The sequence below is a fragment of the Hevea brasiliensis genome, chromosome 2 (assembly GCF_030052815.1).
Source record: "Hevea brasiliensis isolate MT/VB/25A 57/8 chromosome 2, ASM3005281v1, whole genome shotgun sequence".
Taxonomy (NCBI): domain Eukaryota; kingdom Viridiplantae; phylum Streptophyta; class Magnoliopsida; order Malpighiales; family Euphorbiaceae; genus Hevea; species Hevea brasiliensis.
This window is the reverse complement of record NC_079494.1, coordinates 97,144,236-97,170,637: the sequence shown is the minus strand read 5'-3', so window position 1 is coordinate 97,170,637 and position 26,402 is coordinate 97,144,236. Positions and strand designations below refer to the sequence as shown.

General features: G+C 33.2%; 1 long non-coding RNA gene and 1 pseudogene across 1 annotated transcript; one reads left to right on the top strand and one right to left on the bottom strand.

Moving 5' to 3' along the window:
• Nucleotides 1–4,567: 4,567 nt before the first annotated feature.
• On the bottom strand, nt 4,568–11,080 carry LOC110671995 (cysteine protease ATG4-like; annotated as a pseudogene).
• Nucleotides 11,081–16,540: 5,460 nt separating this feature from the next.
• Nucleotides 16,541–19,208, top strand: LOC131170571 (uncharacterized). The gene is made up of 3 exons (XR_009141356.1): nt 16,541–16,775; nt 17,907–17,969; nt 19,015–19,208. It is a non-coding gene; the product is annotated as an uncharacterized LOC131170571 (long non-coding RNA).
• Nucleotides 19,209–26,402: the final 7,194 nt, after the last annotated feature.

Sequence of the window (26,402 nt, the reverse complement as noted above, 5' to 3'; positions counted from 1 at the left end):
TCATTTCTTTGATTTTTAAATTCCCAATAATTTCTAATTTAGTCCTTAATTAAAGGCTCTATAGAGTTCCATACAAATTTAGGTTAGCAACTGAACTTACAGTCACTTCCCGAACCCGTCACTCGTCTTCGGGACTTAAGCTTGTTTAACCGATTTGTACTTCATTTCTCTTATTTTTCATCCAATTTCATTTGATCTTTATTAATTTAGTTTATGACTTCTATCTGTGGTTTAGGTATAGTTCTAGGCATTCTAGCCGTCCGAACAGATATTAGTAGTTGAAATAGTAGAATGTACGAAACTACCTAATGTGAAAGTATTACACTGATGTTGGCAATAGTCATTCGCAAAAATATAAGGTCAATCTGTTTAACCATTCCTATTGCTTATGGTTTAACTTCTCTTCCCCACTACTTATATCCATAATAGCTAAGAGTTTATCTTCCAGTAATGCCAAGTCAAGGTCCAAGACACTTACATGGAACTTGACTTGTTCACACCATTCAAAGAAGTTCAATCCATTAAAATAACAATAGATTAAGCTTGTGAATGAAGAGAAACAACTACAATATTATATTTATTTCCCCAAAATAGATTTAGATAACTTAAAAAGTTAAAGTATATTATAGTTCACCTCTGGGTAGATACTATAATATACTATCTTAAATTAAATACCTTTAAACTTGATTGGTTATATCAAATATACATGTTGTCTTTGGACGTCTAATATATATGTGATAAAATATTATTGTCTTCATAATTCTCACTATTCATAGAATAATTGATTTACCTTTGGGAAAAATCCGTAAGTTCTGATGACTAGTGGGTATCAATTAATCCATTTTTCGTCATAGGCTTCTATTAGTATGGATAATTGATAATTTTTATATGCATGTAAACATCATTCATAGTTCAGCCACTTCGGTGACTAGCAAACTATTTTTTATTTTATTTTATTTTAGTTTGGCCATTTTAGTGACTTACAAACTAAAACAAATGTCATAAGGCATACATATAAATTATGTATTTTAATAAGCCTAATATTAGTCCATTCATTAGGTTTAATTACAAATCATAATTAGATTGGGTAGAAAACATAATTTTACTTTTTTTTTTACTTTCAGGAGAACATGTCCTCAAAAAGTATTATTTTCAATACATTTTCTTCATTGTGTTGAGCTTTCATGGCCGAATTAAATTTGGGCCAAACTTTAATTTATTAATTTATTTATTTTAAGTATCTTCCATCACAAATACATTTTCATACATTTTGAAATTCATGGTCAAAACAATTCAGCCACTTTGATATATTTATTTTTATTATTTTGTTTCTTTTTAATTTCTTTCTTTTGAGAGAACTTGATCCCAAACTTAAATCTCTGTATAACATGATTTTTCGTTGTGTTAATAATTTTCATGCCTAAAACTTAATTCGATCAAATTTTATTATTATTATTATTATTATTATTATTATTATCATCATCATCATCATCATCATCATCATCATCATCATCATCATCATCATCATCATCATCATCATCATCATCATCATCATCATCATCATCACTAACGTTAATCATTAAACTTTCACGATATACAGTTTAATTCTACCTAGATCTAACAACAAGCAAGAATATCAACATAATGTTCATCATCATAAATTTAATGGAGAAATTTAATTATTTAAAACCTAGGGCTCTAATATCACATGTAAATAATTCTTAATAGATCATAAAAATCATAAACATAATATAAATCATAAACATAAGATTCAACTATTTCCCTAATAGTGGATTTTGAATAAATAAATTCTCATAGATCTAGAAAGCATACTTGATGTGGAGTTTAATTGAGCCATGGTAATAATTAAAAGAGACCATTTGATTCAATAAACTGATTTCTCCTTTTTGACCCTTCTTGATTCACACACAAAACTTTAGTGATGGAAGACTTTTTTGAGATGACCCTAATATCTCTAACTTTATGAAAGAGAATGCGTATGACCTTATGGGTAAAGAGAGGACTAGTCTATATATATCTTTAAAATTTAATCTGGTACATCCATCAAGTAACCCATGTATGATTAGGATTTGTTTTATTAAAGTAAATATCAATTAATATCTAGCCACATTAAATGAATTGTTTTTGGCCTATATGGTAATTGATATTACTAGCCAAAATCTTACGAAGTTTTCATCATAAATAATAAAGTACATAGCATTATCAATTCTTTTAGTAGTATACCCTACAACATATCATGAAATTATACCTTGTAATTATTTATTCTCTTTAATGGCATATATCCTTTTCTTTTAAATTTAAATAGTTTAAATTTAATTAAAAATGTCCTTTAACAATTTGTTAGATGTTCCATTCTTAAGATGTTAAGAATATGAGTGACGGAACATTCTAGTACAAGTGTTATAAATTTTGGTTCACAATCTAGGATACCGCATTGGGTATAATTTATCCAAATATGTTGTCACCTTTGTTTGTTTCCATGGATTAGTATGAGATACGAATGGGATGGAATGGTGAGTCCCATGCCATATGACAAACATGCTGGGCACTTATGAGATAAGTAAGCCAAACCAGTGATATAAATATGACTTGTACATGGAGTTTACTCTTGTCAATATATTGTCATATCGATCATAATAATGCATATAATCCCTTGACCTGAGATAACACAATTATTTTGTATATAGGTGGTTTGATCTTGATATTACTTTCATACTTGTATTAGATATGAGTATATGGGCATGTGTTGGCTCCGACTAGTTATTTATAGAGATAGGTGTTAGTCAAGATAGGATTCGTTACCCTAAGTAAATAGGGATAAAATCCTATGTCCATTTAAATTGTTCTTAATAATTTAAGTTCCCAGCTAGGACAGATAGACTTAGTCAGAAAAGAGTTTCTGACTGAAAAGTCTTAATAATTAAGAATTAGAATTAAAATGAGGACATATGATTCTAAGCATTAAGAGCTTGACATAAACCATGACTCTAGCTAGAATCGAGATGTTGTAATTGAGAAATTTTAATGCATGGTATATATGATCAAGGTTCATGAATTAAAGAATAATTCATAACTAATTGGATAGTCATGGTACATTATGTTAAATGTCAACCATGATTTATGAGAATTAAAAATGAAAAGGAAATTTCATTTTTAACTATGGAATTGTTTAAATAATATTAAAGAGTTAATATTATTCTCATTTTAATGAACTTAGTAAGTCACACACAAAGGAACAATATGATCAAAGCATAATTAATTTGATTAATTAATTAAATAGTTTAATTAATCAAATTAAATTAATATATTTAGTTTTTAATTAGATTTCAAAGTCTCTAGCATTACTTGAAACTAAATTTCTTTATGGAGGTATTCAAGTTAATATTTAAAGTGTTTAAATATAAACTTGATTAATTAAGTATAATAAAAGAAATTAATTTTGGTTTATTTGACTAATTTGACTTGATCAATTTGACTAGTTTGACTCAGTCAAAGGAGAGAGAAAGTGTTGGATTAATTAATTTTATGAAAATACAAATTAATCCAATTTTTAATTTCTTAATTAAAATTAGCTTGGTAAGTGGACTAATTATATTTAGAAAACACATTTGGTTCTTGAATTAAATGTGGACACTTGTAAAATTGATTTTAATTAAGGAAATTGAAATTAATAAAAAGGATAAAAAGAAGACAAAATATTATCTTCTTCCTTTCTTCAAGTTGGCTGAACCTCTCCTCTCTCCATAGCCAAAAACTTTTCTTTTATTTCTTGCTTGATTTAAGAGACATTAGAAGTTGCTACTCTTAAATTAAAGTTTGAGAAAGTGTTTCTCTGGCCGAATTCAAGGAAGAACAAGGCAAGGGCTTTGGTTGGTTCAAGGGTGCTTTGATCACTTTGCTTGTGTGGACAAGCTAGAGGGCCAACAATTGCTGGTCTCCAGTCCGTAGATTAGGTGTTTGGATGTGATTCAGCACTTAAGGGGTAAAATCCCTAATATTTAACTTGTTAATTTTAGGGCTTTTGTTTTCTAATGGCAATTAGGCATGTTAACAATTGAAACATAATTTGTTATGGCCAAATTATGCATTTTTCAATAGCATAAGTGGTTTGCATGATGCATGAAAAAAAATATATTAAATTGCTAACTTTGCACCATTAGGTGCATTTTTCTTTCAAATTCTCCCCTGCAATTCTGGAAAATAATAGTAATATTCCCTTTAATTATAGAAGTTAGAGGACACTACCTAGAAATGCACAATTAGCTTATGGATAAACCCTTTCAGTGCAACCCATACCTCAATTATCTATAAAATAAAGAACAATTAGCAAGTATCAATAATCATTTTTCAAAATAAAAATATAGTTTCTTTAATTCAATTAAATAGCAAAACCCCACAGGTAAGGCACTATAACTTTTTATAAGTTGACACATTTTGTTGACCAAACGTATAAAATTAGTCATTTAAATTTCACACCGAGTGATGATGGGCAATTGAGCAACTAATATTAAAGAAATTAAATATTATGCTTTACTAGTTGAACATTTTATGGATCAAAGTAAAAAGTAATGTCATCTTGCACACCAACAATGTAAGCTGAGGCTCTAGGTTACCCACCTATGATGCCAAGACTTTGGAGAGAAGTAAATATTGCTTGCAGAGATGGAATATACCTGGTAATAATTTAAGAAAAGAAATGGTTATCCTATATGGAAGTTAGATATTATGCTCATTATACCAACAAAAACTACAAAAGAGGTAATTTGCTCTTTAAGGCTGTAACATTGTATTAGGAAACATCTAAGTCATACAAGGAAAGAGATATATTCATTGAAAATAGAAAGAGAAAAATGATTCACCAATGACTTGGTTGGTATTAAAATAAAATCCTTACTACATGTAATGTTTGAGAAACAACAGTATCTTGATGTGAAAATGAGAGCATAGAATACATATGGTGAACTACAAGAAGTTTAAGGAGCCTAATATAGCTAGGTTAAGAAATGCTTGAGAATGCTATGACATTTATGTTGTTAGGATCTCATATAGAACTTTATAGCCCTAGCATGTAAATGCATTATTGACCTTCATTAGACTCTAAAATTTTGTGATGTTAACTCATAACATATTCTTTTATTCTCTATATGACCATTGCACAAATTGCATACAAGAATGTCTTACAAAAGGAAAAAGAAAGCCATCATCCAGTACTTGCTTATGTCTCTAAGTAATAGTTTGCTAAAGATTTTCTTTTAAAGAAAATAATAAAAAAAGAACATCAAGAAAAAGAAATTATGTTACTTGTTTTACTAGTAACAAAAACACATGGTGTAGAGGAGCAAAACGAGTGGTCTTCTTATAGTATGTTACAAACTTATAGTAATAAAATAACTTCAAAGACTAATAACAATAGAGCTTAAATAAGGATATATACTCAAGTTCAACATGGTATCAAATTAAAAAAAAAAGGCTCAACATTTCTCTGTTTCCTGATACAAATAAATGAAATCAACCCCTAGATAGTTTGGTCAAATTGTATTGTTATTTATAATAACCAAAAACTTCAATCCATTCATGATTAAGGCATCAATAAATATTCTACTCAAACATTGACAATCCCATCCATCAACTCTCCACAAACACAAAAATAATAAAATCAGTGGAGGTAATGTAACCAAATTACTAAACTAAATAATTGCCATATGACAGCTCCATTAAAAACACTTAAAAAAATATTCATGTGCAATCTACTAGGTATACAGGAATCAAAATTTAGAAATGAAAAGTATAAAAAGCTTTAGTAAGGCACAAAAAATCCAACCTAGCTTTATCCCATAAAGGGTCGAAGATCAATATTATAAACCATGAAATGGGAGCCCTCAGATCACTATGCTATATGCAAACTACGTAATAGATAAATTTAGAGAAATTAAGCTATTAAGTAACATGAAGTTGTACAACTTGAACATAATTTGTAGAAATAGAACTAAGAAGATTAGTTAAAAGGGAGACATAATTGCAGAAAAGGGAAAGGGGGGGGGGGGGGGGAATGATTTTAATAGACAAGATAAACTTAGAGAACATGATTACAAACCTTGGATTTACTTTATGAAGTCCAAAAACCAAAGGAACCAATAGAAGAATCAGTGCCCAATTTGCTTGACCTCTAAAAAACTCCAAACAATATCTAGAGGCATTTTTAATGTAGACAACCAGAGCTCCACCCTGCTCCGCATCTTTATCACCAGAAAAAACATAAATAACCATTGGAAGGGAATGGTATTCAAGGTTGTTTTCCTCTTTCTTAGGCCAGTCAAGTGATTCCCAGGAGTGGCACACAGCATATGGTCCGTGACCTAGCTGCAAGGCTCTAAGCCTCTCCAATGCAAATAAGATTATGGATAGGGAATGGTGATACCTCAGAATCACTAAAAAGGTGGAAGATCTCAGCCTATTAATGATTTAATGGCTATGTAATTAATAATAAAAAAAAATCTAACATAAGCATACATACTACACATTAAATGTGATTTATGACTCTATTACAAGAGAGATTAAATTTCCATTTTCATATTTGACTGCCAAACAAGAATAACAGAATAGAGAAAGACATCAATAAGATGCATTCATCTTACCTTGTGTAAATGTTTTCTCCAAGATCTCCCGAAATGATGAAAAAGCAATGCCTGCACATTTAGAAACCAAAGGACACTGATTATGCAAAATGAAAGTGTAATAACAAAGCATATATTACTAAGCATTCAGCAAGCTATACAAAAATAATGAAATGCTCTTTAGAAAAGTCTAAGGTGAAAAATGATAAAGCAATATACCTAAGCAATAAGCATCTAATTGCTTCGAAGCATGCAAATCCAGCCTACATCACTAGTAAATTTTGAATTTCCAATTACATCAAAACCTGTAAAATACTAAAAATTAAAATAGTTCTCCCTAATTTTTTGTTTGCTAGCTATATTCAAATATGAGCTAAACATATCATTATACAAAACTTTTCAATATGTCATTAAAATTTTTTATTGAAAATCATTAGTGAAAGTAGCAAAATTGTTGCTTATAGCTACATCCCCAGAGAACTCTTCTTGTGAAATCTTATAGCACATACCTAGAAGCCATATGTCACTTGTAACATCCTCCCCGTAGCAACTCCGTACATTCTACTGTTCCGGTGACCGGTGTCGGTCTGGACAGCTAGAACGTCCGAAAAAATATTCAAATCAAAGTGAGGGACCATAATTAACTCAAATATTAATGAGAAAAATTTAGTAAAAATTTTAGAAATAAAATACAGTTAAGTCAAAAGAGCCGGTGCCCAAGCGAGGGGTAACCAGAGGGAAGTTGCGGTTCTTGCAACGAGGAGCCCTAGACCCGTGGGAAAAATTATAAAATAATTTTTGGGACTCCAGAGAAGGGTCATTGAGGTTTCTATGGCATTAGAATGCCAAGAAAATATTTAGAAAAATTTTTCAATCGGTACAGACAATTTTGACCCGTTAAGCCAAACGTAGGGCATTTTGGTCATTTCGCCTTCAGAGGTGATTTTTGGCCGACTTGTCCAGTCGAGTAAATAATTATTATGAACTAAAATATGAATTAATGTTGATGAAAAAATTAATTTGAAGTTAGTATAAGAGAAAAGAAAAGAAAATACAATAAAATGCCAATTATGACATATTATGAGGTCATTTAAAATTGTCCACCAATCACAATTAAGTAACCATTTGACTAATTAATAAAAGAGATAAATAAAGACCAAGGAAGACCAAAAACAAGCAGCCATCTTCTTCTTCAAAACGTGATCCTCTCCTCCATAACCCTCCATGGAAGTTTTCTTTAATTACTTCCATTTTCCCCATGAATTTGCACTATAAAACCCTAAGTCCCTTCACTAAAAGCTTGTCTCTACCTCTTGGGAAGTGTTTGGCAGCCAAGAAGAAGAAAGAAAGTGAAGATTGGGACTTGGAAAAATTTGCCTACAAGAGGTTAAAGTGAGGTTAGTGCCTACTTATATATATACTTCTTTGATTCCATGTTAGAAGCTTGAAATAAGTGAGAAATTGTAAATTAAATGAACATGAATTATGTGTATACATACTATGAATTTTTGGCAGCCCTTGTGAAGGAATTATTTTGATAGTTTTGATGGACTTAGAGTGAACTAGAGCTTATGTTTAAAGTGTATACATATACATATACAAAGAATGGAAGAGTTAAATAAGGAATTTGTGAAAACTCATATGGGAATTAGGGTTTTGAGAAGTGAAAAATTGACTTGGCTTAGGAAATTGTTAGAGAACCTTTTAATGGTCAATTAGTGACCATTTTAGGTATGTTGACCATGAATTGGACTGAAAAATAGTATAGCCAAGTGAATGTGTAGGCTGCCTTGTGAGTGCAGTGAGTGGTGAAATTTCAGTCCACTTGCACAGCCATAACTTTGGCTGTGTAGGTCCAATTGATGTTTGGCCAATTGGACATGAAACTAGGCTTATAATGGCACATTTTTGCTGAAGAAACCATGCCCAAAAGACCAAATCAAGAGAACCAAAACTTGGCCCCAATCCGGATACCCTGCAAACAGCCCCTGCAGAAATGACCAAATGAATAGTAACTGTTCATTTGGCCATAACTCACTGTAGATATGGTCAATTGACCTGAAATTTTTACAGAAACAAGATAAGATATAGACAAACAACTTTCATGAAGGACACCAATCTAAATTATGCCATTAACCTAATCAAATCATTGAGCAAAGTGAAGTTTACTGTACTAAGATTTCCAGAATTTTCATTTGAGCAGTAATGTTTGGATGGCTATAACTCTCTCTAGAAAACTTGGATTTAGGCGATTCTTGAACCGATGAAAACCTAAGGCATAGAAGAACATTTCATATGAAGAAAGTTAGACCAAATTATGAACTTAACTTGATCAAATTACTGACCAAAGTTGGACCAAAATCTGCCAAAACCCAAAAGTGCAGCATGAGCGATTGCGTGAACAGTAAACTTATTTTGGCCATAACTTGAGCTACAAAACTCCAAATGGAGTGATTCAAAAAAGGAAATTCAACTAGACAAAATAAGGAACAACTTTCATGTTTACCATTTCCTCAAATTTCCACTATAAAAATAACAAATAGAACAGTAAAGATGAAGCATGAAAACCGAAAATTTTGCTCAATTAGCATTAAGCTTAAAAAATGGTATTGGCAACCAATACCAACAAGTTTGAAATACAAAATATGGTATGTTTGAGGTGTTAAGACCAATACACCTATTTTCTATCCAAAAGTTAACATTTTTGTTGACCAATGAGGTGAATAGTGACACTAAAACCAAAAATTGGCAATTTTTCCAAAATGACCTAAGCTTTGAGAAAGTGACCAAAACCAACAAGTTTTGAATACAAAATGTGGTATGTTGGGAGTACTAAAACCAATGTACCTATTGTTTATGCAAAAGTCAACATTTTAGTTGACTAATGAAATGAATAGTGACATGAAAACTTGAAATTCAAAAATTGTGAAACTTAAAAGTGCAAAATGCCCTAGTAGGCCTAATGTGATTGGTTTGGATAGATTGGCATGCCAATAGGGTATTGTTTTAGCAGTACTGCGAAAGGCTTTATGCCTGTATTCATGGCTTTATGCCCGTATTCATGGCTTTTATGCCCGTTTTCATGGCTTTTATGCCCGATTATGTGATATCATGGCTTTTTAGCCATCGATCGCATACATGGTTGACGTTCTGCGTCCCATGGTATGACGGCCTGAGGCACCGCGGTGTCCAGTGCCAACGACCCGTTATCCAGTCCAGTCGTCCAGTATAGGTTACTTGGGCATGGAAAAGTATAACTGTGATTGAACTGATTATTAAAGAAAATACGAAAATTAAATATCAGGAATGATTACAAAAATACAAAGAAGCTCAAGATCATGAAGAAAACAATTAACGAAATGCATGAAGAAGTTAATATCATGAAACATGATTAGCCCTCGACTAAACAATAAGTTAGTAATTATTCATTTCTTATGAACACAATAGCAAGGAAATTATTATTTTTATTTGCATATTATATTTTCTTGTATTATTGGCACCACTAAGCTTTATGCTTAGCGCGTCGCTTTTGCAATGCGTAGGTACTAAAGATTTGGACAGAGGGCCCAGTAGACCACAGATTGAGTAAGGCCGTTCACAGTTCTGCATAGTGTCCGTGTCACCTCACAAGCTACAGTGCATTGGTAGGACACTAGGTTTCATTTTGGTATTTTGTAACTAATGTTTATTTTCTCATATGTAATTGAACGTATGTAACATATTTTGATGTTCATGTAAATAATGAAAATTGTATTTGTGAATGGAAGAGTGAATGTCTATTTATGACTTGTACATGATTAACAAATGAGATGAATGATTGAGAAATGAATGTGAACTGAAAAATATTGAGATTTTGATAAATGGAGTTGAGATGAATGAATAAGAATATAGGAAGTATTTTTCACAGGTTCCGAAGAATGGTTTTCTCCATTTTTAGCCGGTACTTTGCCGGATTTTCTATAAAATTCTCGGAACCTCAAATAAATTATAATTTCTATAAATGGCTTAAATAAATTATATTTCTCAAGTTATATTCAAAAGGAAGAATAAAAATGAATTAAGATAAAATAGAGTGCTCGGCACACTGAGTGGCATAACTTGGTCGGCTACACTATAGTCGGGTAAGGGGTGTCACATCACAAGTTGTGCTAGATATCCCCATCCTACTTGGACCTAAAACACACTCGTGAATTATCCTCATTGAGCCACCTACCATAATTTTCTTCACAGTTGATGTCCAACCATTGTTTCTAGTATGAGTTTCCTTCTTTTCAAAAGCTATTGACTCATGATATGTTTCAAAGACTGAGAAAGCAAATGCAAAAAAAGCTTGACCATAAAGAGCCATTAGAGAACTTACTATTAATGGACCCTGCTTCTGAACAATCAGATGTCAAAGATCTATTTGGGGTATCAGTTGTAGTTTTAGAAGAACATTTCGACATTACTTAATCATATAACAGCATTAGTGATGGAATCGATTCATAGGCATAACCTAAGTTTGAATAATTTATCTATCGAAAGTAATTAAAAAAAAAAGCTTCCTATAGAAACCATTATGCATGAGACAAATAGATAGTTACACACACAATCTTGAAAACAGAAGTGACAAATTTATCAATTCTAAATAAATATCATCAGAAAACTATTTTGAAAATTTGTGTAGATAAACCTACATTACAAGTAAATATTATTAGAATCTTCATCATTAAGAAGTCATGTTAAATTTAACATACAAAAATTGAAGTTTCAAGCACATGTACATTTTTATAATTTTAAATAATGCGATGAAATATTATATTCTGATTCCGACCTCAAGACTCATTACTTTTATTCAGCGCAATAAAGGACAATATCTTCTTTACTGCTAAGAAATCATCCGATATCCCAACTTTAGGTTCTTCACCAAATTTCATCATGGGCCAAAAGCTTGAATCTTTTTTTTTTTTTTCATATTGTGTTCACAATTTTCATGCATAGACATTTTATATTAATTGAGAAAAGCCTGACCATCCATAGTCAGCAGAAAGGCCATCTGCCATTTATAAAGTAAATTAAGATCAAGAGAATAAAGTTCCCAATTCATTAGCCATAATTCCAAGCATAGATAAGTTGCCTAACGTCCCCTCATACTAAATGACATCCCAAATAATGGACTACAAGAAAGAGAATTTGAGTTATAAGCAAGTGACAATAAAAACACAAATCCTTACCATTCATAAGTAGCAACTTTCATAACCATAGTACAAGTCCAATAATCAATCAATAAGGTGTCACATAGATAAGTTGGTTAAAGTCCCCTCATATTAAATGGCATCCCAAACAATGAACAACAAGTAAAGAGAATTTAATTTATAGGTAAGATACAAATTTTCACTATTCACAAGTAGCAACTTCCATAGCCATAGAATAAGAAACAAATTCTAATAATTAGTCAGTAAGGCATTAAATAATGGATTTATTCAGCAAGTTATTAAGCCCAACCTTTTTCTTCTAAATATTCAAAGAGAAAATGATATTAGGTGTCAAGGGTGTCCAACAACATTATAAAGCAAAAAAGGGCATGCATATGATATGAAATTAATAACCTACCAATGCCAACCATTTTATTATCGTTTGGTATTAGTGAAACTTATTTTCAGCATTGCCCTTTCCTTTTTGTTAGATTTCTACACACCCTTTTGGTGCCTTAAACTTGTGAACTAAAAAGAAACAAAAAATGTTGCAATTTTAACACACCAATAAACTCCCAAATTATGCTAATACACTTTCATTTTGAAAATAAACATGCCAAAAATCCAAAATCTCATCAAATTGAATGAAAAGCAAGGAATATGCATTTTCAAAATCAGAATTCAAACCCAAACACATCAAAATTAGAATTTACATACTAATGTAATCCTCAAATTGCACAAATCAGTCGTTCACTCAACTTTTTCAGTCAAAGCACATATCTCACCACAAAATAAACATGAAAGAGATAAATTTAGGACATCGCCACAACTGCTTTTTCAAAATTTTGATAGTAAAAGACTAGAAAACTCATAACAACTCCTTAACTTGCTACATAATTATCAATTCTACACCATGCCAAATGAAGCCAAATCAGTTTTGAAATACTCCCTAATGTTGTAGTTTCTCCTCTTCCATTTCATGGCAATTTGTGCAAGAGTGCTAAGTTAGCTAGGGGTGATTGAAAACAAAACAAATCAAAACAAAACAAAATAAAATAAAATTAACTAAAACAAAACAAAAGTACTTGGGGTGTCTCCCAAGAGTGCTAAGTTAAGGTCATTAGCTTGACCCTTGACTTGTTTCATGGTAGTTGAAATTGGAAATTATTGAATCTATTTTCAATAGGTGCTTTAATGAAGTTATATTTCATATTCTTTCCATCACATGAGAAGATCTTTGTCGCTTTGTTTAAAAATCCAACCATTTCTTTCTTGACAACTTTTGGTGCATCTTTTTCTTTGAGAGATGGTTGCTTGACTTCACTTTTCTCCACTTGCTCAATTTAAAAGATTGGTGCCATAAGAAAAGGTGGACTACTCTCCAAATATTGTGCAAATGTAGCCACTTTTGGTTTTCATCATTAATACTCCCTTTATGGATAAGGCAATTTTCTAGAGAGTTCTTCGGATAAGTACTCTTTCTAATGTGCTCCTTAACTATATCAACTCTCAAGTAAGAGTCTGCATCTTAATGTTGACTCTTCTTAGCATTGCCAATGTTGAAGACTAATTGATCCTCTCTAATTCTAAGAGTAAGCTTTTTACTTTTGACATCAATCAATGCTCTTGCTTTAGTTAGGAAAGGCCTCCCCAAATTGATTAGGATTTTAGAATCCTCTTCCATGTCGAAAATGACAAAGTCAATTGGAATGTAGAATTTTCCAACCTTCAGTAATACATTCTACAAAATCCCTTTCAGATATTTAATTGGTCTATCTGCTAACTGAAGAGAAATGTGGGTTAACTTAAGATCCCTCATGTTGAGCTTCTCATAAATGGATAAAGGCATAAGGCTGAAACTAGCCCCTAAATCATATAAAGCTTTTGTAGAACATGATTCCCTAATGTGGCATAGAATTGAAAAACTTCCTAGATCTTTGAGCTTTGGGGGGAGTTTCTTTTGGAGGATGGCAATACATTCCTCTGTTAGGGCCACAATCTCTTGATCTTCGAGTCTCCTCTTTTTTGAGAGAATTTATTTTAAAAACTTCACATAAGAATGCATTTTGGATAATGCATCAATAAAGGCACATTGATATACAACTTCATCAAAACTTTTAGGAAGTTCCCAAATTGCTTATCCAATTTGGATTTTTGAAACCTTTATGGAAAAAGAAGCTATGGCTTGTAAGGCTTTAGAGGTATGTACTTCTCCTCTTTCTCTTCAAACATTTCTTAACTTTTTCTTTAACCCGCTTCCTTTTCACTCTCTTGTTTTTCACTTTCCTAAACATCTTCCTCATTTACTCTCTTCTCACCCTTTTCACTCTTCTCATTATGCACCATTTTACCACTGCTCAGAGTGATGGCATGACATTGCTCCTTTAGGTTTTTTGTCTAACTAGGAAGCTTTCCCATAGACTTGGTACTTGAGGAGCTTGCTTATTGTGTTATCTAATTTTTCAACATCCTATTGTGTTTTTGCATTTGTTCCAACCTTGCCTTCATCTCTCTCATCTCTTTATCATGCTTAGTTTAGTTAGTAAGAATTTGTTGTAGCAAAGCCTTTATGGTAGAACCTTATTCTTATTATCTTGGTGGAGGTGCAAGATTTGTATTCCTCTATTGAAATCCAAGTGGTGGTTGCCTAGGCTACTGTTATTGTTGCCCTTGTTATTGTTGTGAAAAACTCTTAGTTGGGACTTGATTTTATTGATTTCCCCATGAAAAATTGAGATGTTGTATGTCTGAGAATAATGGTTTCCCATCTACTTCTGCCCATAATTCCCAAAATAAGAAACTTTTTCTCCATAATCCATTCCATAACTTGTTATAACTTCTGCATAAGCAACTTCTTAAGAACTTCAAGAAGATGATGAATTGATTAGCATGCTTAGATCTTCCATCTTTTTTGTAAGCAAATTTATGAGTGCATCAAATTTGGCATTGATCATATTGAATAGATCAAGCTCATACATTTCTACAACTCGCTTCTTTTATGTTGGAGCTAGAACTCTTAGACTACTCCACAGATATGTGCTCTTTGCTATCTTCTCTAACAACTCATAAGCTTCATTCTCATGCTTCATGATAAATTCACCTCTAGTTTGAGCATTAATAATCCCTCTAATTGTAGGAGTAACATTTCTATAGAAATTCTGATTAATCATCCATTTAGGTATGGCATAATGTGGACATTGTCACTCCAATTCCTTCCATCTCATCCATGACTCATAAAGAGTCTCTTCCTCTCTAGGTCAAAAAGTAATCATCTAATTTCTCAATTCTTGAGTTTTTCTAGGTAGAAAGTATAGAGCTAGAAATGCATCAGTGAGCTCCTCCCAATTGGTGATAGAGTTGTGAGGTAGAGAATTAAGCTAATCTAGAGCTTTGTCCTTTAAAGAAAATGGAAATAGTTTAAGCCTTGTTGCATCATCAGACACTACTGGTTAATTTTGCATATCACAAATCATAGCAAACTTCTCAAGATGAGTATAGGGATTTTCTAAAGGATAACCCCCCAAAATTGAGAATTTTGAATCATTTGGCGTACCACAAAATCCATTTTATAGCTATTTGCATCAATTCTTGATCTTGTAATGGTCTCTCAAATCATCAAAATGAGGGAACGCATGACCCATCATAGTTCCTCTAAGCACATTAACATTGATAATTTCTTCCCCATGAGCATCATCTCATTGTTCTAATTATTTCTACCATTACTACCAAATTTAACTCTTTCCTTAACCATTTTTGTTTCAACTTTAATTTTGCTATGTAACACCCCCTTCGGTAGTTTGTTCTACTGCTCCGGTGACCAGTGCTGTCCGGACAGCTAGGATGCCTAGAACCACACTTCAATATGAGTGAGAAGACATAAAATAATGAAATACAAGAAAAGAAAATACAAGAAAAACAAAGGAAAAATAATAGCAAAGAAATGTAACCAAGTTAAGCGAGCCGAGAACCCTAGCGATGGGTGACCGCACCGGGAAGTCACGGCGTGGACCGTTGACTAGCCCTGGACTGCGGGGAACCCTGGAAAACATTTTTGGGACTTAAATAGACTCTTATTGAAGAATAGATATCATTAGGAAGATCAAAGAAAAATTAAATAATTAGTACAAAGAAAAGTGAGAAATCGAAAAACGGACAAAACCCGGTGTTACCGAAAAATCAGGAATGCTACCCGAATAGGGGCATTATGGTCATTTGACATCACGAATTGTCTTTTGACCTAAATGTCCATTAAAAATAAATAGTATTACACTTAGAAAATAAAATGAAAAATTAGTTTAGTGGTACCTAATACAAATAGCTAAAATCATGGGTTAATGTGGAATAAATGCACAATTGGCTTATTATATGATTATTTGGAGTTAGTGGACCATTAAAGGATTAATTAAACACATAGTGGGGCAGGTGTACTTCCATTACACCATCAGAAAATTTCATCTTCTCCATTGTACCAAAGTTGCCGTGAATGAAGGTGAGAGAAAACTCCATGGGCGTTTCATGCAAGCTCACTTAACCTCCCCATTTTCAACTCCAATCCCTTAAGTGGCTTCATGAAAGCTTGTCTACTCATCACAAGGAAGAGTTTGATACCAAATTTGAGAAGTTTAAGCAAGGTTTAACAAGCTCCAACCATAAGGTAAGTTAGTGTTTTTGAAGATGGCTTTGTTAAATTTTGTGTGCATGTTATGGGTGTTGGATTTGTGAAGAAAATTTTTGAGTTTGAAGAGTTATTGTTGTGTTCATTTTGGACAGCCATGGAGTCATGTATTTGATGAAATAATTGTGCATATATTTGATGAGAAATGATGTTGATCATGATGATTTAATAACCTAGTGAATTACTTCATATTTATATGGTGATTTTTGGCACTTGGATGAGAATTGATGAATTGTAGGGCAATTTGGTGTTGAAGAAGATTTTCGGCAGCTTGGGGACACTTGAATAAATGTATGTATTCATGGAAGGGTTGGCAGAATATTGACATAGAAGGATTGATGGATATGTATGTGAACTTGTTGTGTAAAGAGTATGTAAAAACTAGTAATGTTATGTGTATGTGTAATTGTGTTTGGACTTTGGGAATTAGAGTTATATTTGGTGTATTGAAGATAATTGTAATCTGCCCAAAGAGATGTTAATGTGAAGTGGGATGTGGTTTTGGTAATGTACCAAAACAGATTTGGTAGGGAAGTAAACATATTGCAAGGTAAATGTGTGTGATTGATGTGTGTTAAGCAAAGTAACCAAGGGCAGTGTACATTTTAGCCAATAAGTTTAAATGTGTAAACTCAATTGGTATGAGACCAATTGGAGGTGAAACTAGGCACAAAATGTGCCAACTTTCATTGAGAAAACATACCAAAATTCTGCTTGCAAGGTGACCTAAGAAAATGACCAATTCGGATTAGGTGCAATTAGGACCTGAAAAATGACCAATTGGGCAGCAGTGAGTGTTTAGGCCATAACTCACTCAAAACAGGTCCAATTGACCTGAAATTTTAACCATGAATAGTTAAGACTCATACCTACAAGTCTTATGAAGGCACCAAAGCCCAGAAATGACCAGAAGCAAGTCATAAAGCTTGCACAAGTTCGGGTCCAAAAACTGGCCGAACCAAAGTTGACCAAATTGACCTAAAAATGACCTAATTTGATGCCATTTGACCAGCAATAGTGTAATGACCATAACTTGGTCTACTTAACTCGGATTGACCCGAAATTTTGCACTGCGGTCCATAAGACATAGATCTACAAGTTTGTAGTTTTGACCGAAACCCGAAAACCGAGGGAACTAGGCCGTCCAGCTAGGTCAAACCAGTATCCCGGAATCCAACAAATTGCAATAAAATGCAAGGAAATGCATAATACATAGAAATGAAATTGGTAGCGTGTACCAAACCTAAAACCCTATCGAGTGTGACATATTAATGACACTAAAACCTAATTTACCTAGAACGCATCGAGGGTCGGTATATTAGGTGATTAAGCAAATAAAGGTATTCAATGAATTGTTTATCGAACATTATCGTTAGAGACAATTTAATTTAGTACTGAAACACTTCAAATTGTGTTTCTCAGTTACCAAAGACTCAGGAAAAGGGAAGGAAACACTGAGTCCAGACCGAGAGACAGTCATCAGAGGTTTGTGCACAACTAGTTTTAACTGATTTTGTTCTGAATATTTTATATGATTAAATGACATATTTTCTTATGAACTATGTTTAACAAGCATTGGATTTAATTCAATGATTATTGAAATTGCTATAGTATGTATGAATTTATCTTTGTGAAATGGTATTTCCACAAGTATTAAGCATTGTTATGGATTGAATAAATTATGTTTCGAAAAATTGTGATATAACATGTTTTGAATTGTGATGGTAATTTTCATGGAAAAATGTAAATTTATGATTTGAATTGTGATGAGCATAAAAAATTATTGGATATTGGAATTGACTTTGAATCGAATTATATTGTGATTTATGCTCACTAAAAGGATTGTGATATTGTTTTATATCTCACTATAGATGCTTGACTAGGTTATTACCCATCTCTCTCATTTGTTGAGAAGACAATGGAGTTAGTTGTGTTTTGATTACCATGGTACGTGCACAGGCTTAGATTTTCCTCTGATTTGAGGTTAGATATAAGTTTATTTTATTGTTATGGCCCTTGCGGAAGATTCATTATTGTGATTGTACTGTGCACGATGATTCGACCTCCCCGACCATAGGGAGTTAGAATCTGATTCGACCTCCCCGACCATAGGGAGTTAGAATCACATCAAATATGGCCCTTTCGGATTAGTCTTGCATAGTTAGTGAGATAAAGATTGATTTTTGAGATACAACATGATTTTTGAGATACACAATGATTTTTGAGATACAGAATGGCTTTTGAATGGTAAGGAATTGTGATTTCAATTATGGTTTATGTATAATTGATTTTATTGGAATTACTTAAATGGATAGTCATGATTTGATAAATTGAATTTTGTGATCAAAGTCATTTATACAAATAATTTACATTATTGGCAATGAATATTTTGAGTTGTGGAATTTGATGAGTATTCAGATTTCCAAATTATTTACTGTAAATTTTGTCAATGTATATTGTATTATGTTTTAAATTATAGTTGTGCACCACTGAGTTCACCACTCAGCGATAGCTTTGCATGCTGTCGCAGGTAAGAAGAGCATAGAGCAGTGATTAAGTTGCTTTGAGGACACTTTCAGATAAGCTCCAGGTATATCATAGGTATACCCATGTACATAGGTTTTGATGTATGTATGTAATAATATGTATGTAAATTATTTGAGCAGTTGTATAAAAACTCTTGTAAAATATTTTGGTATGTAATTAAATGTAAATTATCGTGAATGTAAATTTGAGATTTCATTTACTTAAATAGTTTTGTATTATATTTCTTGTATCTCAGTCTTTGAAAAATCACTATGGATTTGAGTTGAGAAATATGTTGTGTTGAGAAATATGTTGGAGTTGAGATTTGCAAATACATATTGAAGTGTTTTTTACAGGTTTTTCTGAAGAACTGTTTTATCCAAAATACAGATGGTACTCTGCCAAAATTTTTACAGAAATTCCAAATAATTTAAATGTGTTAGCTCTATCACTTTAGTTCAAAAAGGTTTTTAACACCTGTAAATAGTGCTCACCACTGTAAAAGAAGTAAGAAAAATTTTTAAAATCCCTTGTAGTGTATTTAATGGGTTATCAGTAGACGGAGTTGGTAATTCATTAGGTATACTACGGGATCATGTTACATCTTACAGAGGGGTAGGGTGTGACATGCTAGCTCTCAAAGCTTCTTTTCTCTTTTTGGTTTCTTTCATGTTGGCTCTACAAAACTTCTTAATTTTAAGATTGTATAAAAGAGATGTGTCACTTGTGCTACAAATTCTTCTCATAAAAAAAAAATCAAAAAGTACCTAAAAAGAATAACAAAAACAGAAAGTGAAAAGATAATATAAAAATAAAATCTATAAACAACTAAAATAATCTAGAATTTAATCTTAAACAAGCAACTCCCAGGCAATATCGTTAAAAAATTTATGTGGATCATCGTAAGTGAACGGGTCATACAAGTAGTAAGGAAAAAGAAATTCTTCCCACAAAGAGTTATGTTATAAATTGAATTTTTAATATAAAATGAACAATACTAAATTTTTAATTTAAGCAAACAAATAAAAGAGATTTGAGAATTCGAAGTTTAAGGTTTGAAAATGCAAAACTCAATTTAAACAATGATTAATTTAATAATTGACTAAATAAATAAATTGAGAAATTAATAATGAAAATTGACAAAATGAGATTAAACTAAGCACTCAAAAATAAAATAACAAGCAATAATTGTAAAAGACGATTTCGGAGTTAAAGGTTCTTATTCAAGTCAATTTGAGATTTTTCCTAGTTAGCCTAATTTATAAAATTTGTGAGTTTAAAGAAGATTGATTCTAAAATCCTTTGAAATCTCTTTTGAGTGAAACAAAGAGTGTCTTGATTAATTAAATCATACTTTCGCAGTGTTTAAAATTAACTAAGACCCATTAAAATCTTTAATCAATCTATAAAATCCTTTTAATTCTTAGTCTAAGTCTATTTCTAGATCTAAGTTAATTAAATCTAAGTCTATTTCTAACTTTTGGTCCTTCAACCAAGGATTAAGATCATCCCTAACTCAAATTGGGACTAACCTAGTTCAAATCCACAAAAATAACTCAAATACTACATCTCTAATGTCACACCTTACCCCTCCGTAAGGCATAGCATGCTCCCATAGAATACTTAATGAACTACCGAACTTCACCTACCGATAACTCATTAAGTACCCTACAAGGGATTTTAAAACAATTTTCTTACATTTTGGAAGTGGTGAGCATTTTGGTAAGAATTAAAAACCATTTATTCAAAGTTTAAATACTAGTAAAAATTTTTGTCCATTCAAATTTTGTCGCAAATTTTATAAAAATTTTGACAGAGTTCCCTCTGTATTTTGAGAAACCAGTTCTTGAAATACCTGTAAAAAGCACTTCCAAAACTATTTTACAACTCCCAACCTCCAATAATTCACAATTCAACTCAAGTCAATCCATTTCAAAACAGTTTCACAATCCAAGTCAAATTTGTCAACTCAGTAGGTTCAATAATTCCATTCACAAAACATAAGGCAGAAAATCCATATGTACAAATATCAAATTTACAGAAGAAAATCTAAAATAATATTATTATAGTTTATTTACAACTGCTCAATTTACATTGATACTTATGACATTACAGTATTTACATCAAAATAACCATAAGGGTATAAAACAATACCCGTACAAAAAGGGATCAAAAAGATCTTGTCAATCCCGCAGCTCACTCTGCTGCTTTCTCCTTGCTTTTATCTCATGACAAGAATTAAACTATCACGAGTATAAACATACTCAGTGGTGCACAATAAAGATTTAAAATGCGATACATAAATCATTTATTGATGAAACATAATTTGAATACTTCACAACCACATTTCGCAAATATCAAAGCTCATAACAACTCATTTTGTCAAATAATATATTAAACAACAGTTTAGTCAAACAATTGCATAAACACAGTGTTGCCAAAGTCGTACACAACTTAAGCCATGACACAAAATTTCCGATCAATGCCGTGTTGTACACCACGACAAAGCAATCTCAACCCCATTAATCGAAACCAATGAGGGAGGTGGCTAGCTAGCTAATGAGTACTCATCCCATCTACAACCTCAACTGGCAAGCCAGAGAGGGAGGAAAATAAACGATCTCAACCCCATAAATGGAGGAGGAATAATAAGTAATCACATGCTAAGTGTGAATCAAAAATTCGTTTCAAACATTTCATTCAAATATTGCATACAAAAATCAAATCCATTTCCAAAGTTACAATTTGATCACAAGGTGGCAACACAAAAGTTCATGAATTCATAATGCGTAATAAATCAATTTTTCAAGGATAAAATGCTTAAATAGGGTTTATTGTGCACAAACCTCAAGCGAGTCGTCCCTTAGCCTCGACTCGTTTCCTCGGGTTCCTTCCCGATATTCTTTTCAACTGAAACACAAAATTTTACAATGTTTCAGTACTAGAACTTAACATAAATCCCAAAATAAATTTTAACTTTGCATTTACCTATTTCTAACGTGTTAAATTCGACGTTTTCGAAATTTTGTGTTTCGGGTTACTATTCACTGCACTATTTAAGTCAAATAATTGACTTTCTAAGGATTAATAGGTACGGGAACTCCAACTTCACCCACATACCACATTTTGTTCATTAAACTTGTTGGTTTTGGTCACTTTTTCAAAGCATAGGTCATTTTGGCAAAATTGCCAATTTTCGGTTTTGTGCTCCGAAGTTGCACTATTCCATTGGTCGATCTACTGTTAGAATTTGACAAAACTTCCTTCATAGAAAATGTTCCTTATTGTCTTAATTGTATTCTCATTTTTGGATCACCTCAATCGGAGTTTTGTAGCTCAAGTTATGGCCAAAATAATTTTACTGTTCACGTGTACTGTTTATACTGAGATTTTGGTGCTGGCAGATTTTTGGTCCAACTTTGGTTAATAATTTGATCAAGTTAAGTTCATAATTTGGTCTCACTTTCTTCATATGAAATGTTGTACTATGTCTTAGGTTTCCATCGGTTCAAGAATCGTCTAAATCCGAGTTTTCTAGAGAGAGTTATAACCATTCAAACATTGCTGCTCAATGAAAAATCTGCAGAATCTCAGTACAGTAAATTTAACTTTGCTCAATGATTTGAATCAGTTAATGGCCTAATTTGGGTTGGTTTTCTTCATGAAAGTTTTAGGTCTATATCATATCTAATTTCTGGTAAATTTTCAGGTCAATTTGACCTACCTAGCTCGAGTTATGACCAAATGAACAGTTACTGTTCATTTGGTCAGTTTGGTGCAGGGCAGCCTGCTATCAATTCACTTTGGTCAATTGTTTCACCAAGTTTTGGTCAGTTTTTGGTCATGGTTCCTTAATGAAAATTGTGATCTTTTATGTCTATTTTCATCTCCAATTGGTGGCATATCAATTGGACTTGTAAAATTTGAGTTTTGGTCCTTCAAAGTGGGTTTGGTCATGCTGCCAGCAGCATGACCATTGGACCTCCGAATTTAACTTAGTTTCCTATCATTCCCACACAAGTTATTTGGTCATAATTGACCATTATATCACTTCACAATAGGTTAAAAATGCCATTTATGCATTTCTCCAAAATTTTGCCTCAAAACCCTAACATTCAAACCCTAATTCACTCAAATTGTGCAATTAATCACACTTAATGATTTTAATGCTAATCATTCAACTAAGGAAGGTTTCTAAACTCATTCAAACCCATTAAATTCATGCAATTCATACTCCCTTCAACCAGGCCAAATTTCAGCAATGGTCATTCTCCCATGTTTGTTTCATTTAATCAAGTTCTAAGCTCACTTTCAACCATCACCTATGCATTTGAATGGATAAATAAAGAGTTTAGCATACTAACCTTTGTGTAGCAACTTTCTTCCTCCTTTCCCTCAAATTTTCCTTCTTTCTTTCTTGCTCAATCCTCTTCTCAAGTTGCCTAGATAAGCTTTAACTATGGTGCCTAATTTTTCTATGGTGAAATCTTATGATTTTCAAGCTCAAAATTGAGCTTTAAGGGAGTTTGTAGAGAGGGAGAGGGTGAGGGAGAGAGAGTGACGTTTTGGGAGAAGAAGATTTGTGTTTTATTTTTTTTTTCCTTTTCTTTTGTTTATCTTATGGAAGACCACAAATCCCAATTTAATAATTCACTAAATTAATTTGTTTATGACATCATTCATGATGTCATCAACTTTGACTTTTCCATCTTCTTCCTCTTTTTTTTTTATTTATTTATTTTTTTCTATTAGTTCTTTAATTTAATTCTCTATTCCAAAATTTTCTTTTCTCCGATTTTATTTGACAGTTAGGTAAGGAGTCAGCTCTCGGGGTCAATTGACAAAATTGCCCCTCACCGGTTCATCCCGGTTTGTAAATAATTCCATATTTCTTCCGGCTCCCTGACCTAATTATTTGACTGGCTTAACAGTTCTTTTTCATGATTTTCTCTTTTCCACTGTGTTCATAAGGGTCCTAAGGACCGCAGCGTCACTTTTTACGGTTCGAAATTTGAGTTTAAAATGACTTCGCAGTCGTTCCCGAGGAGGTCACTCATCGCTGTGACTCTCGGCTCGTTTAACCTCTTCTGTTCTGTTTTTCTTATTTATAGTTAACTAATTAAACATTACTAATTATTTATGTTTATGGCTTCTCAAGTTGTCTTAGATGTGGCCCTAATCCCAATAATTGTCCTGACTGACACCGGTCACCGGAACAGTGAAATATACCAGGCTATGCAAACGGGGGTGTTACAATTCTCCCCTCCTTAAAATAAATTTCGTCTCGAAATTTTACCTGGTATCAATCTCTGAATAGCTGTGGGTGCTGTCTCCTCATGTCCTCCTCTCATTCCCAAGTAGCCTCCTGGCCCGAATGATGGTTCCACAGTACTTTTACTAACGGTATCTACTTGTTCCGTAGCTGTTTCACCTCATATGCCAGAATCTCTATGGGTTCTTCTTCATATGTGAGGTCTGGTTTCACTTCAATTTCCTTTACTGGTAGTACATGAGATGGGTCTGATCGATACCTCCTCAACATAGACACATGGAAGACATTATGTATCTTCTCCAACTCTAGAGGTAGTGCCAAACGATAAGCCAAAGGACCCACTCTCTCCAGAACCTCATATGGCCCAATGAAACGAGGGCTTAGTTTTCCCTTTCTGCCGAATCTCATAATTCTCTTCCAAGGAGAAACCATGAGGAAAACTTTCTCACCCACTGCATACTCAATATCCCTTCTTTTCAAATCAACATAGGACTTTTGACGGTCTGACGCAGCTTTAAGTCGATCTCTGATCACCCTAATTTTCTCTTCAGTCTGTTGAACAATTTCGGGTCCGATCATCTTTCTTTCACCCACGTCATCCCAACACAACGGGGTTCTACATTTTCTGCCATACAAAACTTCATATGGAGGCATCCCAATGCTTGATTGGTAGCTGTTGTTGTAAGCAAACTCAATCAAAGGCAAGTGTGTATCCCAACTACCCTCAAACTCAATCACACAAGCCCGTAGCATATCCTCCAAAATCTGAATTACCCTCTCAGACTGGCCATCTATCTGTGGATGGAATGCAGTACTGAAGTTCAATCTAGTTCCTAAGGCTCTCTGAAGACTACCCCAGAATCTAGAAGTGAACCTAGGATCTGCATACGTCACGATAGAATCTTGGCACTCCATGCAATCTCACAATCTCATCGATGTACAACCTGGCCAATCTGTCCAAACTATAGTTCATTCGGACTGGCAGAAAATGAGCAGACTTGGTTAGTCTGTCAACAATGACCCAAACTGCATCATGACTCTTCTGTGTCCTCGGAAGTCCCATCACAAAATCCATTGTTATTCTCTCCCATTTCCACTGCATCGGGTAGTGGATGTAACAACCCAGCGGGTACTTGATGCTCTGCCTTTACTTGCTGACAAGTTAGGCATTTAGAAATAAACTCTGCCACATCTCTCTTCATACCCATCCACCAGTAATGCTCCTTTAACCCTTTATACATTTTTGTGCCACCAGGGTGCATGGCAAAAGGAGACTCATGTGCTTCCTTCAAAATGATCTTCCTCAATTCAACATCAATAGGAACACATATTCTGCCCTGGTGTAGCAGTAAACCATCATCTCTAACTGAGAACTCTGGTTTCTTGCCCTGCCGGACTTCTCCCAACAGCTTCTGATACTTCTGATCATTCTGAGTAGCCATTCTAATCTGATCAATCAACACTGGCTGTACATGCCATGCAACTGCTGCTTGCCCATCATCATTAACCTCTAAGCTGGCATGCAATGATCTTAACTCATGTACCAAAGACAAAGGAGTAACCCGTAGACTTGCCATAGTCTTGCGACTTAAGGCATCAGCCACAACATTAGCTTTCCCTGGCTGATAGTCTATCAGACAATCATAGTCTTTTATCAATTCTAACCATCTCCTCTGTCTCAAATTCAACTCTTTCTGGGTGCCCAAATACTTCAAACTCTTATGATCTGTGTAAATGTAACACTTCTCCCCATACAAATAATGTCTCCAGATCTTAAGAGCAAACACAATGGCTGCAAGCTCCAAATCATGCGTCGAATAATTCCTCTCATGCGGTTTTAGCTGGCGTGATGCATAGGCAATAACATTTCGATCTTGCATCAACACACAACCTAACCCATTGTGAGAAGCATCGCTATAAACTGTATACCCTTTACCCGGTGTAGGTAAAGTCAGGACTGGAGCCTCTGTCAAACATCTTTTCAATTCATCAAAACTTTGCTGGCATTTGTCCGTCCACTGAAATTTCACATCCTTTCTAAGCAGCTTGGTCAATGGAGATGCCAACATGGAGAATCCCTTCACAAATCGACGGTAGTATCCAGCTAACCCCAGAAAACT